Genomic DNA, 24,254 nt, shown 5'->3' on the forward strand with positions numbered 1-24,254 from the left:
GCTGTCGACAAAAGGTAAGAATGGACGAGCTTTTCCCTTCTAGGAGGAAATGTAAAACGAGCTCAATTTATCACAACAATTTGTGAGATCGAACGGGGGAATCTAGAAATAGACCGCAGTGATGGTTTGATTTATGAGTCTGAGAATCGGTTACTTTTGATGCTGGACTTTACCCAAAATTAATCACCAGCGGTAAAACAACCGACTGTGGAAGTAAGCTTCCGTCGGGAAATATCTAAGCAACTATTTCAAGCTCTCATCAAGCAACAACTAAGCTCCACTTTTTCATTCTTCTTTCTAATAATGCTTATCAATGTAAGCTTATTCACCTGAAAAAACACTTCCTAAGTTAAAATATTGTTTATTCTAGTAAATTATTCAACATACTAAATCCACGTTTACGGCGTAGTGTTTCACCCGGTTGAAGCAGGATTAGCGACCCAGAATTTCCCATAGCTGATACAACACATCACTAGTTTATGGTACTGGCCGTTCGAAAAAAAAGGTTCACACCAAATCTACCATTCAACACTCATGCATATTCGCTTAAGCCCCGTCCCCAAAATACACAAAACGCGTGCCTGTAAATCCATGGTTTAAAAGTGCTTTACGACGAAAATCCTTCCCGCTGTGTATTGAAATCCTTTTTTGGACGGTACCGGTCGTGGTAAAATATTAACCACCTTCAGGTATTTAACAGCTTTTGTGATTTGCTATTGTTCAGCATTTAAATTTTGCTCACCAAACCAAAATGTTTCTACTGCAGCAACATGAACGTGCCCTGTAAGACCGAAATCAATGAGCGATAAATCATTACGGCATAAGCGTAACCACGGCAAGCAGTGAGGTACAAACTGTCCAATTCTTCCACTAATCGAGAATCAGCCACTTAGTGTGGGCTAAAATTGGAATGCCATTTTCCCGGTGGCAAACCGCCTCAAGGGTTTTGCGAGGCCATCTTCCATTTTCGGTACTGTCCATTAGCGTTTGGCATTTTTTTTGCTCATGTCTTGCGGGCTCTGCGGACCTTTTGAAACATCGCCATCACCAGTTAGTAGTTTAATATTTCATTAACGGAAAGTGTTGGGTATCATTTAAAATTCGCTTTAAACCCGACGGTGAGAAGGAATCTTTATGATATGGTAAGTGTGACGATGAGCAGGCATCATTTAAAGAGGGTTAAAGTTATATTCTAGTAACAAAAGCCAACAACATTTTGCACTAAAATCAAGCAAAACTGAACGAATAATAAAATATAATTTAAATTATATTGAACACACCCTTAACAATAAATGTCACAGACAAAACTTCTCAATAAAAACTCTTTTATATTTTGATTTCTGCTCTACCGATGTTTGTTTCGCTTGGTACAGGAACATTTGAACTCAAACACAGCTGTTTATGACAGCTGGATTTATTTTCCGTTTGACGGTTAATGGAGTTTCTGCACTTTTTTTTGTTTTATTGTTTTTTATTGTCCTTTTTGGAGGGTTGTTCTTTACAAACGCTGTGAAGACTTCAGAACTAACTGCAAACGAAAGCCAACGCGACACTGTAAATGCCTTTCGACCTGCTTTTGCTCCACTTAACCGACATCAGTAAAAAGTATCACAGCTCGTCCCCTAAATCACCACCGCCCCTGGTACGCTCCCTTACACCCGTCATCTAACGCCTCTTGACAGTCCAATCTGTACGAGCTGAAGCCGCCGTGCAGTCATCCGTTTGGGCTGGTGGACGGATCCATTTCCCGTTCCCGTTTAAAGCTTTTATCCGGATAATGGATTAATGCTAAATGGTAGCAAATCCGGGCCTCATGCCGGCGCTACACGCATCCGCCTTTTCCCCCTCCCGCCCGGAAGGCCGGGGAACAGTTCTGTTTCGCAAGCTGTCACCCTGTCAAATGAACGACGAACTGATGAAGATACACTCCGTTTTCGCTTTAACGGAACATATCTTCGGGGATGGGCACGGAAAACAAATCGGACCGGAGACGGGCTGGGAGGATCAAAATTACGCCATCTGAGGACGGGACCGCAATGGGGACGGGTGGATGTCGCACGTGAAGAACAGTAAGCGGCAGTGGCACGGATTTTCTCATTACGCTCTTAGGAGCAGTTTGTGTGATGTGTGTGCTTTTCATTGCGCGCACCGACTTGAATGAGAAGATATGTACTTTGACGTTGACTTGTTTGCTTATCGCACACTGCCACCAGTACCTTTCTGCCCGGTTCCGACCACGCTGGTGGCAGGATCGGACTCGCTCCACCAAAGGGAGACAACATTGCGAACACTACTAAGCCACACCATAACGCATTGCGAAGAACGGCGAACGGGACAAGGTTTGCTGGTAAGCTGGTAAGTAAGCAACGGAAATACTACTCAACCGTACATTTCACAGTAGATAAATCTTGTAATGAGGAAAGAGAACGTGTCCCAACGTGTCTGTCCAAGGGCTACAATGTGTTTTCTCACCCGGGATGCTGAAGAAGCCACAATAATCGAGCCGTGCGCTTATGTTTCACACTGTTTGCTAACAATTGGTACTGCTTCGTTAGCTTGTAAAAGATTATGTTAAAGCATATAGCAACGATATACAATAATATTTGTTTTTATACCTCAGTAAATGAAGAAGATTATTCAAGAGTACCTAATCGGAAGGATTTGGATGATAATTACCCTACTAATTGAACTTATATAACAAATCTCCCTTCTCGTTCATGATCAGTAAGATTCCTTTACCTGTCCCATTTCACCCCTTACATCAGTCTCCACACCAGCTCGATGCGCTTGAAGATAATCTTCCAATCTCAGAAGCGTAGCTAGTAGCGCCTCCTAAAGCACACCATTTACCCAACGCAACACAGATCGATTTTGTTTCCATCGAGCTTCACATTAGTGGCCGTCTCCTGACGTCCTGAGCCTACCAACAGCAAACCACCGACCAAAAATGGTTGTTTTTCCGACGTTGTTTAGCGAGTTCTCCGTTACGTTTACCCGAAGACAGCGCGGCGCGTTCTTCAAACAAGCACTGTTTGGCTAGACCGGGACGTGGATTGCTACAAAATCACTGTCAGCAGTAGTTAGCGAATCAATGTTCTTCGGTGCCTCCTCCACCGTCTTCGCCGATGGTTTCCGTACCGTCTCGAGCGGAATAGTGTTTGGGAGGTTTCTTTGCGAAAATGCTTTTCCGTGCCTTAAAAATGGAGCCAACCGACAGGAAGAATAATCATGCGCTCTCCCAATTTCGCCGACGAACGCGAACGTGCCTCGGCTGCCGCTAGTGGGAAGCTAGTTTTCTCGGAAGGATTTTCGACCGAGGCGGAGCCGAGCTATCTCCAATCGCTTTCCTTAATGCCCTTAAAGTCGTCGGGACAGCTCGCCAATCGTCCCCGCCAGCCAGCGATGCAGGAAAACAGTCATTTCCTATTTGTGTGCTGTCGAAAATATTAGACATGCACGTAATTTCCTCGGAAATGAGATTTTGATTTGTTGCGGGCGTCTACCAAGCAGAGAAATATGCTTTAGTGAATCGTTTATTGATGCTTTAATGTTTTATTGATGTTTTTTTAGCTAAATGATACTGTAATGTGTCTTTAAATAGAGCAATTTTTGCTGGAAACTCAATAAAAATACCGCTTTTTGCTGAATTCTTTCACTCTTGTCCAACAAATAGTCATAAATTTAATTCAATCGCGAGTCACTCACTGTTCATGGCACCCCATCAAGGCAAATACACTCAATTTATTATCCGCTCCTTATTAACCGGTACAATATTCATTTTCATTACTTTTTTTTTCTTTCCACCCCCAACTGCCATTCCATATTCAATCGCCCTGCCGAAGGCCGGCGCCATCATTCATTTATCCAATTTTCCTTCCAGTTTCCAACGGCTGCTCAATTATTGAAACGAAACACCGTTTGGATGTACTTCCGGCAAAACCGGTTTCCTGTGCCGATGCACCGTTCGTTGTCATTCCTTATCGTTTAGCTTTTCCAATATTCTTGTGGAAAATTTTTCCCACTCACAAAAAAAGAAGTAATCGTAAGGAAAAACTTTTTCCAGTACATTCTTTCTTTGCCGGATGATTTTATCGCTATGAGATTTATCACTTTTGGTATTTTTTTTTTGCCTTTGGTGCAGCTTATTTCTGTCTGTACATTTTCTTCGCATAGCTCGTGTACGGTTGAACGGTATCGTTCGAGCAAAAGGCTAAATTGCTAGAAATTGGTTTAAGGATTTCGTCTCGCCTAGCTGCGCGCTCCTGCCCCCTTCCGACGTGGTTAACTTTGGCGTGTATGATAAATGAACCTTCGCTCGTCAATATTTAAATCGATAGTCGTCCAGTCGAGCACCACCGGCAAGGCACGCCGGACCGACCAGAACGGGGCCAAACGAACGCACGGTTGGCCGGTACGAGGCGCCGAGAAATTGGTGGACTGCGCCTGGCAATGGCCCCGAATCCGAAACTAATCAAATACTTTTCGTGATTGGATTCATGACCTCCGTGTGGGGGGCTAGCAAAAAGGGGGCGGAAGGATGGTACATACGGTCGACGGTGGCATATTTGTACTGAATTTGTTTTCCATCAAGTGGTTGCAATAATGCCTGGAACGAAACGTACACACGCCAGTAGATCTAGACCGGGGCCGGGTTTTCGCATACCGTAAATTGGGGCCAGGGCTAACGAAAATGGCATCCAATGTTTTGAAGTTATTGTTTTCGGGCTTTTGCATCACAGATTAGAGTTTTCGTGGGGCTTTCGGTTGTTGTGGGGACGGACGTGGGTTTATTGCACCAGAAATAGAGGGCAATCAATGCGGTACTTTGGGGCCGTTCGCATTAAATCAGGCAATATTTTATGAAATGCGGGCGAAAATGTGCTTGATGTTTTAACTACTAATTGCCCACTGTAATGGGTACAGTATACTTTTGAGCTGAAGATTGTATTACTGCCTCCGTGCAGATATATTACTATGATACGATTTGATTCACAACATCATTTGAACGAAAAGGAGTACCTTGCGTGCCACGATTCTGTTTTTTTTGTTTCAACAAGATTTGTTTGTTTTATCACGTGGGAACAGAAATGTGAAATTCTGAAAACCGCAGCCGTGAATACTTTGCCGCAACTAAAAGAGCTGCCCGCAAGCGTAGCAAAAGTTGTCCGTTTTGTTATGATACGATTTTTAAGTTGCCGCTGAAACTGGAAGGAAATGTAATTTCCACCTGCAAAACTTTCCATCCTCGCGAGGAACTCTTTGCTCTGTTTGCAGCAACAACACAAAAAAAAGCACGAAACCACAGTCTGAAATGCCAAACGAGCCCGAAAGATTCAAAGCAACGGTGATGAGAAGGCCGCCAAAAAATACACAACAAGTTGCACTTTTGTCTGCTTCGTCCGCGAGTGTGCTGTAGGGTCGTGGAAAAGCTCATCCTTCTGTGAATGATGAGCGCCAATCCGTGCAACGATGATGATGATGATGATGGTGATGGGTGATTCAATTAAAACGTTGCTGACAAGTGATCCATAAGCAATGATTAAAAGCACCCTTCGCGGTACGGAGCTGGCCTGGCACTTGTACTCATTTCACTCCGGTATACCTCCTGTGCCCATTTTGCATGGCTGAAAATTGTAGCGAAAAGTTGTTTCCGGCTTTTCGGGTTTGCCGACCATTGAATGGTTGAAGATGATTCTAATGAATAGCGCGCGGTCGTGCCAGTGGAGAGGGAAGAGGAAGAGAGGGTGGAAAAATAATACCAACCGTGAAAAGGCAAACGATGGCAGCACATCCTCAACGCCCGCCTTTGTTCCATCTACAAAAAACGGCGCCACAAATTATAACATGGCCAATATGGCAGCACACACCGGAAGCGCGAGAAGGCTTTTCTTGTTGCGAGCGGGGGAAAACAGCACCGAAAAGCCATGAAATGTCTGTTTACACTAAGCAAAAGTTTAATTCAAAACGTTACAAACTGAATGTACACTCGATGCGTTTTGTTTTGTTGTCTGGTGAGATGAGCAGCTGCCAAATATTTCAATGGTTGCTTGGTGTTTACCGAGTTTTTGCTCATGAAAGTTTTTTAATTAGTTCCAGTACTTGATGTTAGAAATACAGGCTAGTCATGTGTTACTAACTAGACTCTTCAGATTCAATTTTAGAGAATTGCTGAAGATTCACCAAAAAGATTTTTTTGGAGATCAATCTTTTATGAAAAATCAGTTCATATAAAACTCGAATTATGAATCGAGTATTAAAAAAATCATTTGAAAATTAAGATGATTGGAAATGCATGGTCAAGATTGTGCAAAGATTCAATTTTCAGAGATTAATATTTTTTTTGGGACTCGTATGAATTTACTAAAGAGTCATTTAAATCAAGAGGCAACTCGCTAAAGGGTTTTAAGGATTTAAGCGGTTTTGGGGATATCTTGATCTCTATAGGATTGCGCGTCTTCAACTTAATTCCAAGAAATAAATCTAATATTTACAGTAAATTTTTAAGTCATAACATCATTAAGATGTTTTAATCAAACCCAGATTCACACAATTCACCTCAGTAAATCAACTTCAATTATTCAATGAACTTCAACATGTTGAGAATTGCTGGAATTCCCTGAATTTTACACGATGAAGCGACAAAACCTTAACAAAACAGAGTTCAATAGTTTATGACCAGAAAAGAGCAGGATCAACGGTGTCTCTCATAAAAAAAGCTCGCAATCTCGGTGTGATCCTTGACAAGACGTTAACGATTCCATCTAATGTTGTTCTGACAGTTGTATAAGGCTTCATGCTTAGATCGACGAGATACTTTAACGACCCTCTCTGTTTCACAATTGTATATTGCTCGTCTATTTTCAATTTCATAACTATCTTAAATCCAGGTTCAATACTTTAAGAGCAGGACAATTGCTATGACCAGACTTTAGTAACTCCAAATATTGTACTAGCAATCCAGCCATTCGGGGCATATGATGTGCTCTTATAACGCTTTTAAGCAATGTTGTAATGTAGATTTTAGGATCTGAAGTTGATTTCCACATGACTCAACTCAGATATTGTTTTAGAAAGTTCTTTTTACGACCAATCCTTGTTCTTTTATTGTTGCTTATTCATATAATTATCTATTCTAACGTTTAACCAGTTGTAATGGGTCTAGATTCAGATCCAGATCATTTAGTTCTTTAAAAAAAATATAAAATCTTATGATGTGTAGACTTTGTTTGCAACATGACATTACAATACATTTAAAAAATATCAAATTATCATATCAAAAATAACACAACAATAAAAAATTCGAATATCTTTAAAAACTCCAAGTCTTATGTTGCCACTTGCAACAGGTAATCATCCCTCATAATATCCAATGAAAGGTCCAAACAAAATGGCAATTTGTGCGACAAAACACAAGACTGTTTTGAAGCCCATCAAAGAAAACCCATCAGCAACCAGAAACAGAAATTACGAAAATTTTCGGCTCCACTACAAATTCCACACCCAAAGGCTAGCACCCATCAAACGTTATCGCTATTAAATTGTTTCCTAAAGCGTTCTTATCGTCATCGTACATCTGCACCCCCTTCCGCCGGTACCAACGCCACATCCCTTGCCATGGGAGCAGCATACAAAGTGAAACAAAATCATACATCCCCGCACCGGCGACCGCCTTCAGCAGTTCAAAGAAGGACCCATTCATCCATCAGCACCGGATCCCTGTTCCCGGTAGCGTTGTGTTCGTTCGTGGGCAATAAAGCACAAGAAAAAAAGCACACAAAAATCGGCATCCAAACATGCAACCCCCGAATTCCACTGTTTCTTCCACCTCACCGCGGGAAGCCTGTCTAGACGAGCAGGCAACGGACGGGCCCGTCAAAACCCAGGATACACTCGAGGTCGAAGCTTATCTTGCGGATTTGTCGAACCCGAAGACAATTTCCGAAAGCTTTCACAAGAGTTTCCCCCCGGGGGCGGTTTTTGGGATATAGCCACAGCACAACATCCTCATCCTTCCGTAATTCAGGAACCAACCTTTCTGTAAAACCCAGAATAGGCTGCGTTTTATGCGGCACCAGGATTGCAGGTTGGTAGATTGTTTGTTGCCGTTTTGATACTCTTTCTCCTTCGCCACCATTTCGGCGGTCCTCATGGGCCCTCATGCTTCTTTGAGCTTGTCGATGCACGATTGCCTTGCATGCTGAAAGTGCAAACAAAAAAGTACACACCGACGCACCTGCCCGGGGGCGCCCTCACAGTGCGCCCAACGTTCTACAAAACCACCAAGTCACCAAGCGAACGACTTGAGACGATTGACAAATAGCCGCGGGCATAGCGCTCTGGCCAGCCTTTTGTGCCGTCGCCCCGTACAGAAAATAAACTTGTCACACGCGTGTAAGGAGCCGGTGTATGCGCAAGGCAGGAAACATAATAAAAATAAATATATATCACACTGTATATCGGCACGGGCTCATCATCGCCGTATCATGCGTCGAGGGCGACCCAACCGACGACGACGACGCTCCCTGAATGGCAAGCAGAATGGCCCCAGCACGGGCCACCACCGGGCGGTACCGTGATTATGCAAAGCATTCTCTCGCAAGGGGATGAAATTTTCATCATCATCCACAACACAATTCATGTGGCCTGGTAGTACAACACCTCATGTTTTATGCTTACCATCGGAACGCCCACCACGGGGTACGCACTGAAAGGATCTCGAAAGGCCCATTTTCATGGACAAACAAGCGCCCGGTTCGGGACCGAAATGATCTATAGACACATGCACCGGCAGAACAAAAAAAAAATACGGAGAACGGTTAGCACAACTTTAGAGTACACCGAAACGATCCATCTTACGTTTAAATCTTTACAGCGTGCTACCACCCCCAACCCAAAGCTCGTTAGTTAGTGACCATTGATGGTGTGTCTCCTCTTATGGCTGGCTTGCTCCCTTGTGGCTGCTTGACAAATCGTTTCACCAACGCTTGTGAAGATGGATGTTCCACAAGATGCTTTGCGTCTTCCGTGGGGTTTTGTTGGCTGTTTTTTTTTTCTGTTGCTTCGTTTCGCAACTGCCACTGCTGCCACCCGTAAAATTCCACAACGAATTCCTGCCGAACGGCTTCCGGATGGCACATTAAAGTGTTGGCGTGTAACGCGCGGGATGGCACTTTTTCGGTAGCTTTATGCGCAACGATACGCAAGATCATAAACCTTCGCCAAGGCTGCTGTGATTCTTGAACGCTATGCAAAGGATCCCTTTTTTTTACTACCGTTCCACTGGTCTGGGACTGGCCTGGATGACACCTGCACGGGAAGGTGTGATTATTTCCTTTTATGAGCTCCTTCTTGACTGCTTGACTTGATCGTCACTGCGCTCGCGTACTTCATCAGCGGGTAAGGTGACGATGTGTGATGCTTAAACAAACGTTTGCCAACAGCACGTTAACTTTTCAAACACTTTCCACCACAGACCGGGTGGTTGTTAAAATAGGCTATAGGATGTACCTGGAAGTAAAGCAGGAATAAAGGCCCTCGAACACAGACACTCGAACCGTTTAGTCGTAAACCTGGGGACATTGAGGGACAATTTGAAACAAGGGTTTGTGAAAGCGACCCGTAAAATGGTTTCAATTACAGTTTATTGTACGACAATCCAATTCCACGCGGTTCGGGTCGGGGTCGAGTTGACAATCCGGACGGTGTGAGAGGACGACGAGAGGATTGGTCGAGACCGAACTACCGAGTCCGTTTTCCGACTTCTGTCAAACCTGTCTGGGAAATAGATCTTCCGGCATGTTACCGAACCCAACGGCGAGTAGAGAATGGGCGGAAGGAACATGAAAATGTAATTTACACGTCCATTAGACCACGTTTTACTGATTACTTATTCCTCCAATCGTAGTCAACCGAAAGTCGCAATCGTAATCCTCCCATCCATTCATCCCGGCCCAGATTGCTTGCCGGCTGCAGCTCGATGCAGCTTTAAAGCTTTTGCTTCCACTCTTTCTCTGTTCCGCACCGGACAACTACCAGTGGCTGATCGTTAATGCAAATTTTACATCCATTTCCAACATCCCTTTCAACAGAACTCCCAATAAGGGACGGGGAATAAAAAAGTTGACAGGAAAAAGTGCAATTGGTTTGTGTTTTGGCGTGAAATAACAACAAAAAACAATGGCCAACACACCCCTAACTCACGATGCAGGGCAATGTCCAGCGTTGCAAACGGTGCAACTGAAAATCAAAGGACCAATTTTCTCTCCCTCCCCCCATCAAACGGCTATTGACACCTAGCCGCCGCAGAGAAAATTGCTTTTCGAGAAAATTATTATGTTTGCCCGCTCCCCTAAACAGTGCACGGGGAAAGTTTTGTCTGATTACATTTGCCCCGGTGTCGACACTGGTACTGTTCGGTGCATGATGAAAGTTTTAAACGAATTTTGAATCAGATGCAAAGCGGTTTTGCATCGTTTACAAAGTGGATACGATTGTTGCGTTGGAGTTCGAGCACAGTCAAAGCATAAGCATTAGCATATTATATTGCACCGCTTGTGCCTGGTGAAATGAGAAATAAGTGATTTCGCTCAATTGGTGGGAGTGATTGCACTTAAAAGTTGCCCACTTTCATCTCAAGTTATTACGCGTTCGGGAGATTCGTGTTTTAAAACTAGTTTTTCGTGCATTAACTTCCTGCGGGTTAAGGTTTTTGTTCTGAGATGAAATCACAGTTAACCAGCTAACAAATAAATGGAAGAAGTCAATTGCGAACGATAGTGAAAATATTTCCCATCTCGCTTGTTGGTTATTTTATACGGGCCAGGAGGACTCAACTGTTGTGGAATCAGTCAGAATAAAGCAGGATATTCAATTGGACTGTCGATCTGAAGAATCTGAAGAGGTTACCTTAGAGAGGATACTCTTGAAGTAAAGTTCGATAGATTGAGTTTTAGTTCCAGACACTTTAGACACTTCAAGATTTAGACACTTTCACTAGCAATTTTTGGGTCTTAAATGCCGAAAATGTGCTTTTTTTACTTTAAATGGCCTTAAGATTGCTTTCTAATGAACGCCGCTGATGGGGAAATATTTGATCCTCTATGTCTTTCTTGTTCAAAACCCATCCCCAAATACTCTTAACCTGTTTTCTAATTAGTGCTCTCCGCATGCTTTGTGTCTTACAAAATGATATAATGACTATAACAAACCATTTCGATGATTTCCTTAAAATGGCTTAATAGAACCTACTTTTTTATTTGTCCTGTGTCCTGTTTATTTGGCTTGTTGCAGGAATCCTCTATCTCAGCTATTCAATCCATTATCTTGGTCTTTCTGGCGGATGCAACAACGCCATCACTCCATCACAATTTGGGCCTACCACGCCCTCTCTGTCCATGTGGACGGCCTAAAAGGACTTTATGGACTAGGTCGTCCGGTGTAATTCTCATAACGTGACCAATAGACCGAAGACTGGCGAGTCTAATCCGTTGTGCTCGTCACTATAGCAGCTCCTCAATTGTCCTTCCACACATACGGGTGTCAAAAATCCTTCTGAGCATCTTTTTCTCGAACGCGGCTAAGAGGGTTTCGTTAGTTTTGGATAAAGTCCGTGTCTTATAGGTAAGCTAAGTAAAGGTAAGTAAGTAAAGTAAAGTAAAGTAAGGTAAGTAAAGCTCACCAATAGTAGTTGTTGACGCATAAAATTCTCTTCTCGAGTAGAATGCCTCAAAGCTTCTCGCCATAGTCCAGTAGCTAAACCAAATTTTGATGGATCCAAACTAGAGTACAACAATGTTTCTAGTAAAATTATTAGTAAACAATCTTATTATGTTAGTAACCGAATAGTTCCTGTACATCTGCTTTGTACTGCATCTAAAATACCTACAAAGTTTGCTGTTTATATCTGCTCAATGAAAAGTCCAGCAACAACGGTCCGCCAATCAAAAAGCCATTCAGAAGCTAACCCAATTCCAACCTTAACGATCTAATCCCTTTACCGCTTCATCTTTAATAGCACACGTTGTGCAATTTATCCAGTTCCCCCCCGCCCGACGATCGTCACCAAGATCGTCGACGTAATAAAAATTGGCCAAAACTGTTGTTTCATCACTTCTGGATTGATTTTTGAATTCAAGCTCCAATCAACCCGCCCTACCATCAGGCTTTTACGGGCCCCTCTTTTACAGCGGAGTTCTCGACTGAGACTGATTCCCAGCCCATTTTCTTCTCGTTTGTGGTTACCCGGTTTGTCCCGCCGCACCCTCGCCCCATTGCTTCCGTCGCGGTGACACATATTTTATGTCGACGACCAGCACATTCAATGTGGCGAAACCCATCCTTCCGCACACGCACACACCTCGCCGGGACTGTGAAAAGTTTCACTTAATACGTTACGCTTCGTACCGCAGTAAAATTCATCACACTCTGCCATTAAATTATTTATTCGTTTGCTCGTATGTATATTTTAATTTGTTCTTCCCCGTCCAGTGCACACGGCCGTGTGTTTGTGTTTCCATTCCAGTACCGTTTGATTCCAGCTTTTCCAAGCAAAAACGCACTATCTGTTGTAGCACAACGCAAAAAAGCACCCGCTCCCAACGACAAAACGTCCTCAACATCATCGGACAAGCTTTTTTTTGCTGCCGTATTACCATTTGTATCCATTTTCATACAAACGCGTTCGTTGTACATCTCCGTTTGCAAGTGATTCTCTGCTTTCGGGTCGTTTTGTGTGTTTGCGTTTTTTTTTTTTGTTTTGTTGCGACTTTTCCCAACCATCCGCTTGATAAAGCACCCGTCCACACGCCATCAACCGGGGCCGAAGAGAATCATGCTCGAAAATTTATTGTACAATTGAGTCATAAAGCGAAACATAATCCCGCACTGATATTTTATGTTTACGATGGTACCACGCTGCGACTGTCTCTCGATGGGAGGCGAATCCTTTCCGTTCCGCCGTACGACTGTAGTTCCAGCTTGGGGTTGGGTCTTACCGAAGCAGTGAAAAGGGATGGAGGAAGGATATGCAAAGTGAAACTCAAGACCCCTTTTTTAAGCAGCATAAACCAGTGGCTACACATCTACTGATAAGGAGATAAGCCAGAAAACAATCTCGATCACCCTTAGATAAAACACAACAATGGGGTTAAGCGTTAACGGAAGGAAGAGATCTCACCCGGACTCTTCGGGCAACTTACTTTACGCGCAGAGGAAGGATAAAACGCTGTAATCGTCCTCCACGATCGATCCTCCTGGTGTCGTGAAGGAGTCCCGAAAAAAAAAATACAAAAAATCCTCTCCATTTTCCAATCCCCGGAATGGAGGTCAGATGGGTTTGTCGGTAAGTTCTGCCCACCCCGTCTTCCCCGACGTCTTACCTTTCGACATCTTCAACTCCTTTATTTTTTGGGTGTGTGTGTGCGTTACCATCACGGGTGCAATTGGTTGCGAAAAAAAAACCCTCCCCGAAACGCAAATCGGTTCTGGCGTTCTTTGCCTCCGCCGGGTTCCTTATCGGATAAATCAACGCTTGCCCAATTGCCAAACTTCTTGCCGTGCGCCACCATGCTTCGATTGCCCGGTTTGGGGTGTGTGTGTGTGTGTGTACGATGTCGTCTACGGTTGTATGTGCGGTGTGTTCGGTGCCTTCACAGCCATCGCCGCCGCAGACAGAAAAGCCATCGGAAGCTCCAGTCGAGCGACTAGAGTAAATTTATGCTTGCTGCATCTCCGCAACGGCGGCAACATTCCACCACCCGTTTGCCATTTTCCATCCCCCTTTGGGTGACGCGCCACGGGAAAATTTTCCTCCCTCCCCTTCCATTCCCGTCCTCTTTGACGACCGATAGGATTCAGCTTCGGATGGGGTTTGTATAAACCTTTTTTTTCTACTCACTCACTCTCTTTCTCTCTCTCTCTCTGTTCGCGGATCACTGCAGTGGGAATGTGTCGCGCGCCGTGGAGTACGGCCGCGGTGGCGAAAAGTTCACTCACATGGATTGGGCGAACGCGCGTCTGTAACGATCTACTTTATGTCTCCGGGACGCCGTGGCGCCACGGCACGCCAAAAGGCTACTACTCGGCGTCCTTGCCTCATATTCGGCCCCCTTTGTACTCCTCTTTCCCCTATGGCCACACACACACATGCAACTCTTCTCACTCACTTCCAAAAGCATGTCTCGCTCTCTCGTTCTCTCCCTTGCCCCCCCCCCCCCCCCCCCCCCCCAGTGCTTTTTTTGGGGTTGAAGAGGAGAAGGACACACTCACACACTATTTTCCAGTTTTGTCCGCGCGTGGTGTGCGCGCCCACTGTCAACGACGATTTTCCAACGCCGGCAATGCTTCGTTCCCTTACTGTTCTTCTTATTACGTCTCATAGAAGCATTGAAAAAAATAGAAACTGAAACTGCGCCGGCAACAACAGCAAAAAAAAAACCGCTTCGCGAGTGGATAAAAGAAAACTTCGTGCTATTGTAGCAAACGAGCGTGGCAAGGAGGGGCTTGGCAGAGTGCGAAATACATACATAACCAATAGAAATTCAATTGAGTTACGAGCAGCAAGCAAAACTGTGCTCCAGGCGAGGAACAAGTCACAAAAGCACCGCTTGCGCTGCTCCTAACCCTTGGGGTGCCTCTTCCGCTTACGAATTGGGAACTTTTCCCCGCAGAACCCTAGCAATGCGAGCGGGCGCGAACGATGATGCACAGCGGAACGAAAGTGAGTAAATGAAGGCAGTGTAAGCCAGCGCGAACAATTGAAGCTTGTAAAAGAAGTTGAAACTGAGACAGGAAACAATAGCGGAGTGTTGCGGTTAGGAGGGAAAAAACGGAGGGTAGAACAAGGAGCTTTCGAGAGCTAAGGCCCGGAAGAAGCAGGAGACGCACACACACACACACACACAAACGCACCACCAAAGCGCTTGATAAAAGTTGGAGATGATTAAAAAAAGGCGTCGTTTTCTTTGGCGCTTGGAGGGCTGCCAAGGAACAAAAAAAAAACGAATCGTTGCACGACATGACAACCATTACCGGGTATCACGCGACCAAACCATGGCGAAGGGAAATCCCGCACCGGCACACGGCGAGGTGGCGGCATGGTTTGGATTCTGGTCAGCGAACTGACCGAGAGCTTTTGGGGGACTGGGGGGTTCGAGGGTTGTCGAGCTATGGCAAAAATCACATCCCAGGGCGGGGAGGTACGCTGTTTACGTTTGGGGTTTTTGGCCGAACAAGAAAAAAAAATACTAGAAACTTACCCACGGGAATGGCAAAGGGGAAAAACAACATACAAACCCCGGAGATCACATTCATCACGAGTGGGCACAGGGCGTGACATGGGGTTTTGTCGGGGAAAATGGAAAAGCGCATTGCAGCCGCAGCATCGCGCGTCTGGCAGCCGTCGTCATCCGTCTCCGTCTGTTTCGACCACTTTAACTAAACAAATTTCGGCTTTTCCACAACGTTCCAGTCGAACTGGCGTTCATTGCCGGTGGTCAGCAATTTTCCCTTCGATACCACACCCCCGGTAACGGGGGGATTAGGGCGAGGTGCGCGGGAAATAGTGGTAAACTAACAGTTTGGCAGTGACTTTGCCGGAAGTGAAGTCTTGTACTACGTTGTACGCTAGTGTGCATGTGTCGTTGTTGGCAACGAAGCTCTTTTTCGGGTTTGGCTTCCGCTCGAACGTTTGTTGATTGTAGTTCGGGGAGGTGATTTTCATTTTTTTTTTTGTATTTGTTTTTGTTTATTTTTCCCCCTCACCATCTCCATCCATCTTTGAGTTTGAACTTTCGTACACATCGCACACAGGAAATACTCCAAACGACTTGGAGCGTGTGTGAGAAACTGTGGAAATCGTTTCGTGACATGGCGGGCCACCGAAACAAAAACCTGAAACACACACACACGCGCGCGCGCTCGCTAACAAGTAAAATTGAAACTTCACTGCACAAAGTGCTTCAGCGTGCGAGTTGATCGAGTGCAAAATGGGTGGTGGCAGAAAAATGCATTCAGCGTAAATCATCGTAAACTTCCGGCGCTGATGATCGTGACCGGTTGGTGCACGGTTGTCGCAGGTCGCGCCCGACTCGACGATGCAAGCCGGGCTCATACGCTGAACTCCGTTGGACGATGAAGTTGTTGGGTAGTCATTATTCGCTTTTCGGGATTTTGCACGCGAGACAATTTTGAGGTTTTTTTTTTTGCTTCGCATCCCATCATCGCGGCCCTAGCGGACGATGATGCTCCGCGACCACGCTATAAGAACTTTAAGCGTCAGAGCTGGTGGACTCGCAGGCATCACAAAACAAACATGGCCGGGCGCGATACATCCGGCATCATTCGGTGCTCTTTGACCGAGCCGAGGTTAGATCAACAACATCCGGAAGGATAGCTTTCGGCTTCAATAGGTTCCACCGAATTCGATTTCAGACCTACTGGACAAAGGGGCCTGCTGGAAAATGCTGTTTAACCGTATTTGCGTAAGCTGCATCATTGGGGTATTGCAGGAATTCACTAATCGCATGCTAGATGGGTGGATTTCATTCACGAAGAGTATTTCTAGAGAATTAAAACTTTATCTGAAATTGAGCCTCGAGGATTTGTTGCTTTTTTTAGCGGCTTTCAACAACTTGGAAATGACTTTTAGGCATTCTTAAGAGCTAAATATTAAGGTGCTTAGTTGGATGCTCAATTATTTTTCAAAACAATACAGCCATATAGAATAAATTAATTCAATTGTCTTGTTGGAGTTGAAGTTTATTTGCCACACAAATATTACCTCAGTTACTTTCTATTGACTAAAAGTCTTCATTCTTAGAAGATCAACTCTGCAATTTCAATGTTCCTCAAAATAGACATTCTACATTATATTTTTTCTTGGATGAATATAAAAACTAATGAAATTAGATATCGGAATAAGAATTTTAAAAAGAGTATGAATTTTACTAGAAATGAATAATTATTTCATAAAGTACTGAAGCATTCTGAGGTATTATGAATCTTCTCTTAGATTTAGCCTATCGTCTTTATTGGTACAACAACCTCAAGTGGAATTAAGGCCTACCATTTCTGCTTTTCTTTGTCTTTATTTACTATATATAATGAAATCCCACTATAGTGGGATTTTGTCCCGGTCCTGTCATGCAAAAAAACTGGCACCGCTTCTAATACACCACCGGGCTACCCAAGAATTGGTTATCAGTCTGTAAATTTATCAAGACCATCAAGACAAATATCACACGTTGCACTAATTTGATCCTCGCTTCACACACCTTGTTCCTCTGGCAGATAACAACCATTTATGTACAACTTTTAATAAGGTTGAATAAGGTTTTATTTTCTTCAACTTTTGTATCATTTTTGAACAATCAATTTATACTTTTATCGCAATAATTTATCGCATCGATACATTGTCTTGGTATGATCGATATTTAAATGTATGATCGAAGAAGAGAATAGCATCGTTGTACTTCTGCAACTAATTGAAACAAATTAAATGATAAATTATCATTCGTGCATAAAACGCCACCTATTCAAACATAACTAACGTAATATTCTCTCTCTAGTTGAACCAATCGAGCACATCATTCAATACCAACGCGCGGCACCAAATGGTATCTCCTTAAAGTACACACTTAAATCAGGTACTTTTCAGGCATAATGTTCCATTTCCAGCAAACATTAGCCGGGCGGAATATTCTACAACGTATTTCACGTCCTGCGTCGAACGAGCCGCGATCAAAACCGAACCAGTTCGACCGGAAAAAGCAATCAGCCATTACTGCAGCGGAAGCAATATTGTAGTCTTTTTTTTTTGTTGCCTCGCGCTCCCGTACCCATTTACATTACCGATTTACGATTGCCGTTCCCTTACCGACCGGCACAACGCTTCTTATCGAACAGGGAAAAGCGACGAAGGAATACTAATACACACACCAAAAAGAGAAAACATGGAACAACACACTCACCCACCCAGCCGCCACACTGCCGAAGGATATCGCCGCCGCTGGCAAACTTTATTCGTGCCAATTAACCTGTGACTATAAATTTACTTAAGCCCCCCTGTTGGCTGTCCGCCCCGTATCGCTCGGAGTAACGGGGGAGGAAGATTGTTACGTCGTCGACGGGATTCGATTGCAAATCCGTACCGTTTTGCCGAATGTCTGTTCCCATCCACCGTGTGATGATAGACGAAACCACCACGACCACGATCTGTGGTACACCTGGAAGTACCCGCCCGAATGGTGAACGCGCGTTTTTGCCGCTTTAGACAGAACCGAAATCAAAACAGTCTACACCCGTGCCTGCATCACAAACCCAACCGTAACCCGCGCGGAGGTTGAATGCCAGCCATCGCCCTCCGACCATCATGACATGATGAGCGGGCAAATATTGATTTTCCGCATGTCATAAACGTGTACTTTTGGACTTCCGACATCCCATTTCGTTGCGCCACAAAAGTGTGCTCCGGTGCTGGCTGTCTGTCCGATTCGTATCGAGAACCTCCCGCAGTGGCACGCTGTAACCCTACCGTGCTACACGGCTAGCGCATCAAAAACGTGAACCGTGCGGTTGGTTCGTTGGTACGTGTGTCTAGGCTTTGGTAGGCACGGAAACCCGAACCGAGCAAAGGAAGAGTTTGCCAGATTCCATGGTGAAACCTCTGCACCGAGGAACGGTTGCACGTACCGAAATGAGAGCTACAGACGCCCGGGTTTTTGTGCGAACATAGCCACCAAGGACGCGCCGAGGGTTTGTTTAGTCGCCGGTAAGTGAGGTTATGGTTTAGCGAAATACCCTTGCTAAAAGGTACCAAGCTCAGCTGATAGTTTACGACTGTGCACTGGTCGTACCGAGCCAGTTGGGACTGGTTGTAGTCGGGCTGGTTTCGCGTAGTAATTCGATCGTTATTTTGAAATTTAAACGGAATTACAAGGGAAGGCTTTTCGGTGGGCCCATCCCACAAATTGGCCACCGGTTGGCTACGGTCAATAAATTTCAAATCACGAAAGATACAACCATTCTTGCGTTAGTGAGCCAACAAGACGAGCAAAGGAGAACTTTATCTGGCATGAAGCAGTACAAATCATTCTTTTGTGTGTACAAGCCGAGCGAAGTTGGTGTGTAATTTAATTATTGAATTTTGTTCGAAGAAATATTTGCTAAAATCAATCATTTAGAAAGGTTTGCCGCTATTTCCATCTGCAACATTCGGCAGCATCGTTTAATTGAAATTAAACTCAAATAATATCCTGCCACTCTGAGGCGCCTCGAAGAATGATTCCGGCCATTTAATAATTAAGTGGCGCTGGCGTTGTTCAAATCATCAGCCCGAAATTCCATTCTCCCCCCCTAAGCTGGCGTGCCATAAAAAACGCCTCCTATTGAATCGTCCCAGGTCCCGAACCAACTCCACCTCCCCATCAACGAGCGGGCGGAAAAAGCGTCCGTTTGTGGTTAGACGTTGGCAAATTCTTTTCCCCGTTTCGCATCTTCTCCACCGCCTCCCATCGCCATCACTTGCCAAACTTTTCTTTCACCGTGCTGTAAAATTCACTGCCAGAATTTTCTCCATCGGAACAAAGGTGAGAATTCAATTTTCAGCCTCCAACCCCAAAAGCTGGCACACTTCCACTTCCAGCAAGCTTTTCATTTGGTTGTTTTCTCGCGGAATGGTCACGGCTAGCAAACCGGCCGTTTTAGCCATTTAATAAACGATCTAATAAACTACCACCCAGACCGGGAAAAGCGCTCAAAAACACACACACACACCACCGGTAAGCAGAAACAAAACGTTTGCTAATAGTCCGCCGTTTGGCTAGTTCGCACCGGCAGTGGCGAATTCTTGCACTTTGGCGGAAAGGACGAACCCATTTTGAAGGGGGCGCACGGCGCTATTCACGATCCGAAATGGAGCAACTTTTCGCCTTGGGTCTCGCGCCTGCATCGAAACAGTTGCACACTGACCGCCGTTGTTTGGTGGAATCGTGAAAGTGAAGTCCTCGGTGCATTGTTTGCACCAGCGTTGCATGTAGCCCCAGCGAATGCCGGACTGCCCATAACTCACCGAGTGCCTTTCGACTCATTTTCAACTCGACCTAACGACCACCACCACCTCAATCTTCCAGCTGGGACCCGGGATCGAACGGAACAGCGAAGAAAGTTACCTCCCGTTTGCAGCTCGGATCCCGTCGGTGCTGGACCGTCCACTGCTAAGTGCTGGTTAGTGCTGCAAAATAAATGATCTAAAAGACTAGGGCTCTGGTTCGGCTGGCAGGGCGCTTGCCCGGCTGCTCAATTATTTAGATGCAATGAATTTAAATGTAATTGCCCCATCACAGTTTCCAAGTGTGAGTACAATAATGAACTGATAAATTGCCTTTCGCGGCGGTTTGTTGTCTATATTCACCCGCACAACACACACGATCGTACCTTTGTGCACTTTTGCTGGATGATTGCATCTTGTCGAGCGGTTAATTTATCGGTCTAGGATCTTGATCTGCCATTAAGGCTCTACTTATCAAGCGGACTCCTGTGCAGAGTGTAATAATCCGGCTTGTTTCGTTAATTAATACCCATGAATCGATTCCGGAGTACCTACAGAAAACGCCTAGAATAACTTAAAGTTCTTGCTAGAATTTCTCGAAGTACCGTGAATATATAATAAACAGAAGTACAAAGACAACTAATTGAGCGAGAACTGTAGCCTCTGTTCTCACGATTCAATTCGTCGCTAAAAAAAACAAAAAAATCCTCCTGCTGTACTCTTTGATTGCTATGCTCATGCTTCACTACTTACCCTTATATTATTTTCACCATCACTTAACATTCTCCAAACGTTTCCCGAGCTAATGTTGGCCATGAACAAGTAGCAAATTTATGTCATGCCTCACTATTACCCCAAAGCGCTCCATTTCGGACCGCTACGTGCTTTCAAGTCCTTCCTCAAGGCTTGCCTACTGCCGCGCCCATCGCTCACAGTGGAAGCACGTGAACTCGGTTTTGCCTCGATTACCGCACGCTCATTTTATCACTGTCCTTCGTCGACTCACCGTGGAAAACAAACGAGCACTACCGGAACACAAAAAAAAGGAACATCTTCCCAATGCCGATCACACTGGTGGATTATCATCGTACTCGAGGATTGTGAGACTGGGTTTGTTTTTTGTTCTTTAAATTGGGAAACAAAAACTTTGTCCCACAATCTGAGCCCGATTTGCACCGGCGATGCTCTCCGACGCTACCGGTGTTTGCGCGCAGCACACAAAGCGCTACAAATTTTTCGTGGCACGCTTCACTCCCATTCCAGGGCGCAACCACGTTCCCGGGGGTTGTAGCTATCTGTCGGGCCCGGTAATATCAATTACCGAGTAATAAATTTGAGTCGCACATTAGTGCCCAAAATGGGTTGCGGTAGACTCGGCAGTGGACTTTTACCGGTTTGTGATAGCGAAAAATTCAATTGCTGCAAGTCCCTTCCGGATGATGGTCCGCTCCGGACAGGTTGACCGGTACTGTATCCCAGCTTTTTTTTTTTGGCAACCGAACTCTATACCCAGTGGAATGGACTCGTCTGCTGAATGTTTCCCGATATTTTCCCAGCGACAAAAAAAAACATCATCCTCAAAACGGGAATCTTTGTTCTTTTATGGGTGAGGCATGTTGCAATAATGCTGGTACTAAAGGATTTGTTTTTTTTTGTCCATTGAAGAAGAGTTGTTCCCATTGTGCACATTGCATCCCAACGGCCTCCTATGTTTTTTTGGCTGGTAGATTATCAATTTCTTTGCCACTATTATATTATTGTCTTGTCCTCGACAAATGCTCGAAAGCCCAAAAGTTGTCGCTAGCAAATGAATCCAAAGCCCCGAATCGTTCGTGAAACACATTCCCGAGAGGGAGCGGACGCTCATTCCCGGGTGGCGCTTTCGCAATGAAGTGAAAACATCACTTCTGTTTCAAGTGCTGATAGAAATGGATAGAAAGAAAAAAGGCAAACCAGCGTACAGTGCCACTGCAACCGGCCAACGTGTACTCCTATGGGAGCTTTCGGTGCCATGTGTTTCGCACTTGCTCGATCGTACCTGCCCAGGACGGGACAGCCGAAGCAGATGAAGTCCTCCATCGACAGCTCGTTGTTCAATGGCAGCTTTGGGGAATAGCGTAACACTTGACAGGCACGCCAACAAGAGCGGTGACTCGCGTCGAACGGGGGTGGGTTTCTTGCCGTTAATTGGACCAAATCTTCACCTACTATCTTGGCTGGTTATGCGCGCTACAGGAAGCCAAGTGGTCGACTGAATTCCCATTTCGTTTGAGTACATCTCTCAATGTCCCATTAAGGGTCGTTCGGGATGGTTGTGCCCGGGAAAAAGCAGGTTTCAACGATGTGAAATGAAGCGACTCCATCCTGCTGAGATGCAGCAGAAGGAGTCTTTTATTGGTTGCTATATTGCAACTTCATTCTTTAGTAGACAATCGCTGGAGCCGAGTTTTACATGTCGAGCTGAACGGATGATAGTGCGAATTGAAGCACCCTTACAGCTTGAGTGCTCTGACATTGATTTTAAAAACTTTGGATAGCCACGTTTCAGAAAAAGAAAGTCAATATTTTTATTCAACTGATAACAATTGTTAAATTTCGAGATTGAATACGCTGTGAATTCTTATACATAAATTACTTAAAGTAACTCAATGCCCATTCTTAGCTAAGTTTTAAACCTAACCCGTGCGTGGTGTAGATTCTTGCAATATCTAATTTTCTGTTACTTCGAACTAAATATACAATGTTATCAGAGTGTTTCGCTAGTAGAATACTCTTTACTTCCACAATGACCCATTTTAAAGATTATTTCCGATAACCAGCATCTGAAACCGAGTCTGTTTCGGAAGTGCAAAACACCGATTTTTCCGAACCCCATTATGCAAGCCAAAAATAAAAAATAAAACCAGAACCGTTTCGTTACAATATTTTATGCATTCTACTTACACAATCATTATAGAGGCCTTGTTAGCCTGCGCGGTGTTTGCTTTAATCCCAAGCGAAGAAAATCAGATCCAGCCGCTAGCCGTTCGCCGGTGGAGGGGTTTTTTTCTCTCTCTCCTCTGTCTCACTTCCGTACGGATGGACACAAAACACTCAGACACCGGACGAAGAAGCGAGAGAGAAACAAAAAAATCACCACTGAGCCAAGTGGCCAGTAACCGTTGGAACCGTTAAACCACCGACCGACAAGCTTTGTGTCGGAAAAATGGAAGAGATTTATTATCCTTGGCTGATGCTGCTGCTGCTACTGCTGCTGTTGCTACAATTTGCCCGGCTGATGAAAGAATAATATTTTCAAGTAATCCTTTTCTTTTCGTTGCCGCTACTGCTGAACGGTTCCCGTTTTTGTGTAATTGTTTCGCTTTACGTTTTGCTGGTTCGGTTTCGCTTAGACTTCCGGGTGCTTTTACGAATTTGCTCTTAGGCTGTTCACTATAATCGTTATTTTTTAAACAGTTGTGTATTAATTTCTCAGGTTTTATGTTTTTTTTTTAATATACCGAACAGCTTTTCCCAACACTTTTTTTCACTTATCTAACACTTTCGCTTAGAAATTCTATTTGCTTTCGATATTCTTCAAGATGGATCACTGGAAACTTTCTGCGCAGTTTAAGCGTTTCAAACAAACCTTGTACAAGGGCTGACTCTATACACTTTTCACAATACCACAATTTTCTATTGCAAACCACAAATCAAAAACTATTGCTTCCAGCTTTTTACTGGTTCAATCGGCAGCCTTTTCGATTTCGGTTTCGGATTCTCCTCCGCTGCACACTCACTAATTAAATTAGTGCGCAAAGCAACACACCACTAAAACCACTCCACCGGTGAAATGCTTATGCAAACAAACAAACCAAGCTACAACCGCTCCTGGCCAACTGAATCCTTCAGCACCGGGAAATTCATTCAAATCACCTGCGACGCACCAGATTATCCTGTTAATTGGCGGGCTTTGCGCGCCTGTATCGATCAACCGGATCACCGGCACCTGATGGCGCTAGCGTAAAGCCACGCGTTTAGCCTCGCTCGGCACACGCGGAACTTCACTTAAACTTCACCGCACCGGTTTTTCACTTTCACTGACAAAAAAGCACACCAATTGCGAACCTGTAATAAAGGCGCTGGAAAAAGAGAAACGAACCACTTAGCGGAATTGGACAACCATCAGCGCGTGCACGTTAGGCAGGGCTGCTGTTTATTTTATGGTCAC

General features: G+C 44.7%; 1 protein-coding gene across 1 annotated transcript in view; it reads right to left on the bottom strand.

Annotated features, from left to right (window-relative positions):
- Positions 1-23,046, bottom strand: part of LOC128715667 (protein madd-4) — a 134,455-nt gene extending 111,409 nt beyond the window's left edge. Inside the window, exon 1 of the mRNA XM_053810576.1 lies at positions 22,988-23,046. The gene's annotated coding sequence lies outside the window, so the exon portion shown is untranslated. The remainder of the gene's footprint in view (positions 1-22,987) is intronic.
- Positions 23,047-24,254: the final 1,208 nt, after the last annotated feature.

The sequence above is a fragment of the Anopheles marshallii genome, chromosome 3 (assembly GCF_943734725.1).
Source record: "Anopheles marshallii chromosome 3, idAnoMarsDA_429_01, whole genome shotgun sequence".
Taxonomy (NCBI): domain Eukaryota; kingdom Metazoa; phylum Arthropoda; class Insecta; order Diptera; family Culicidae; genus Anopheles; species Anopheles marshallii.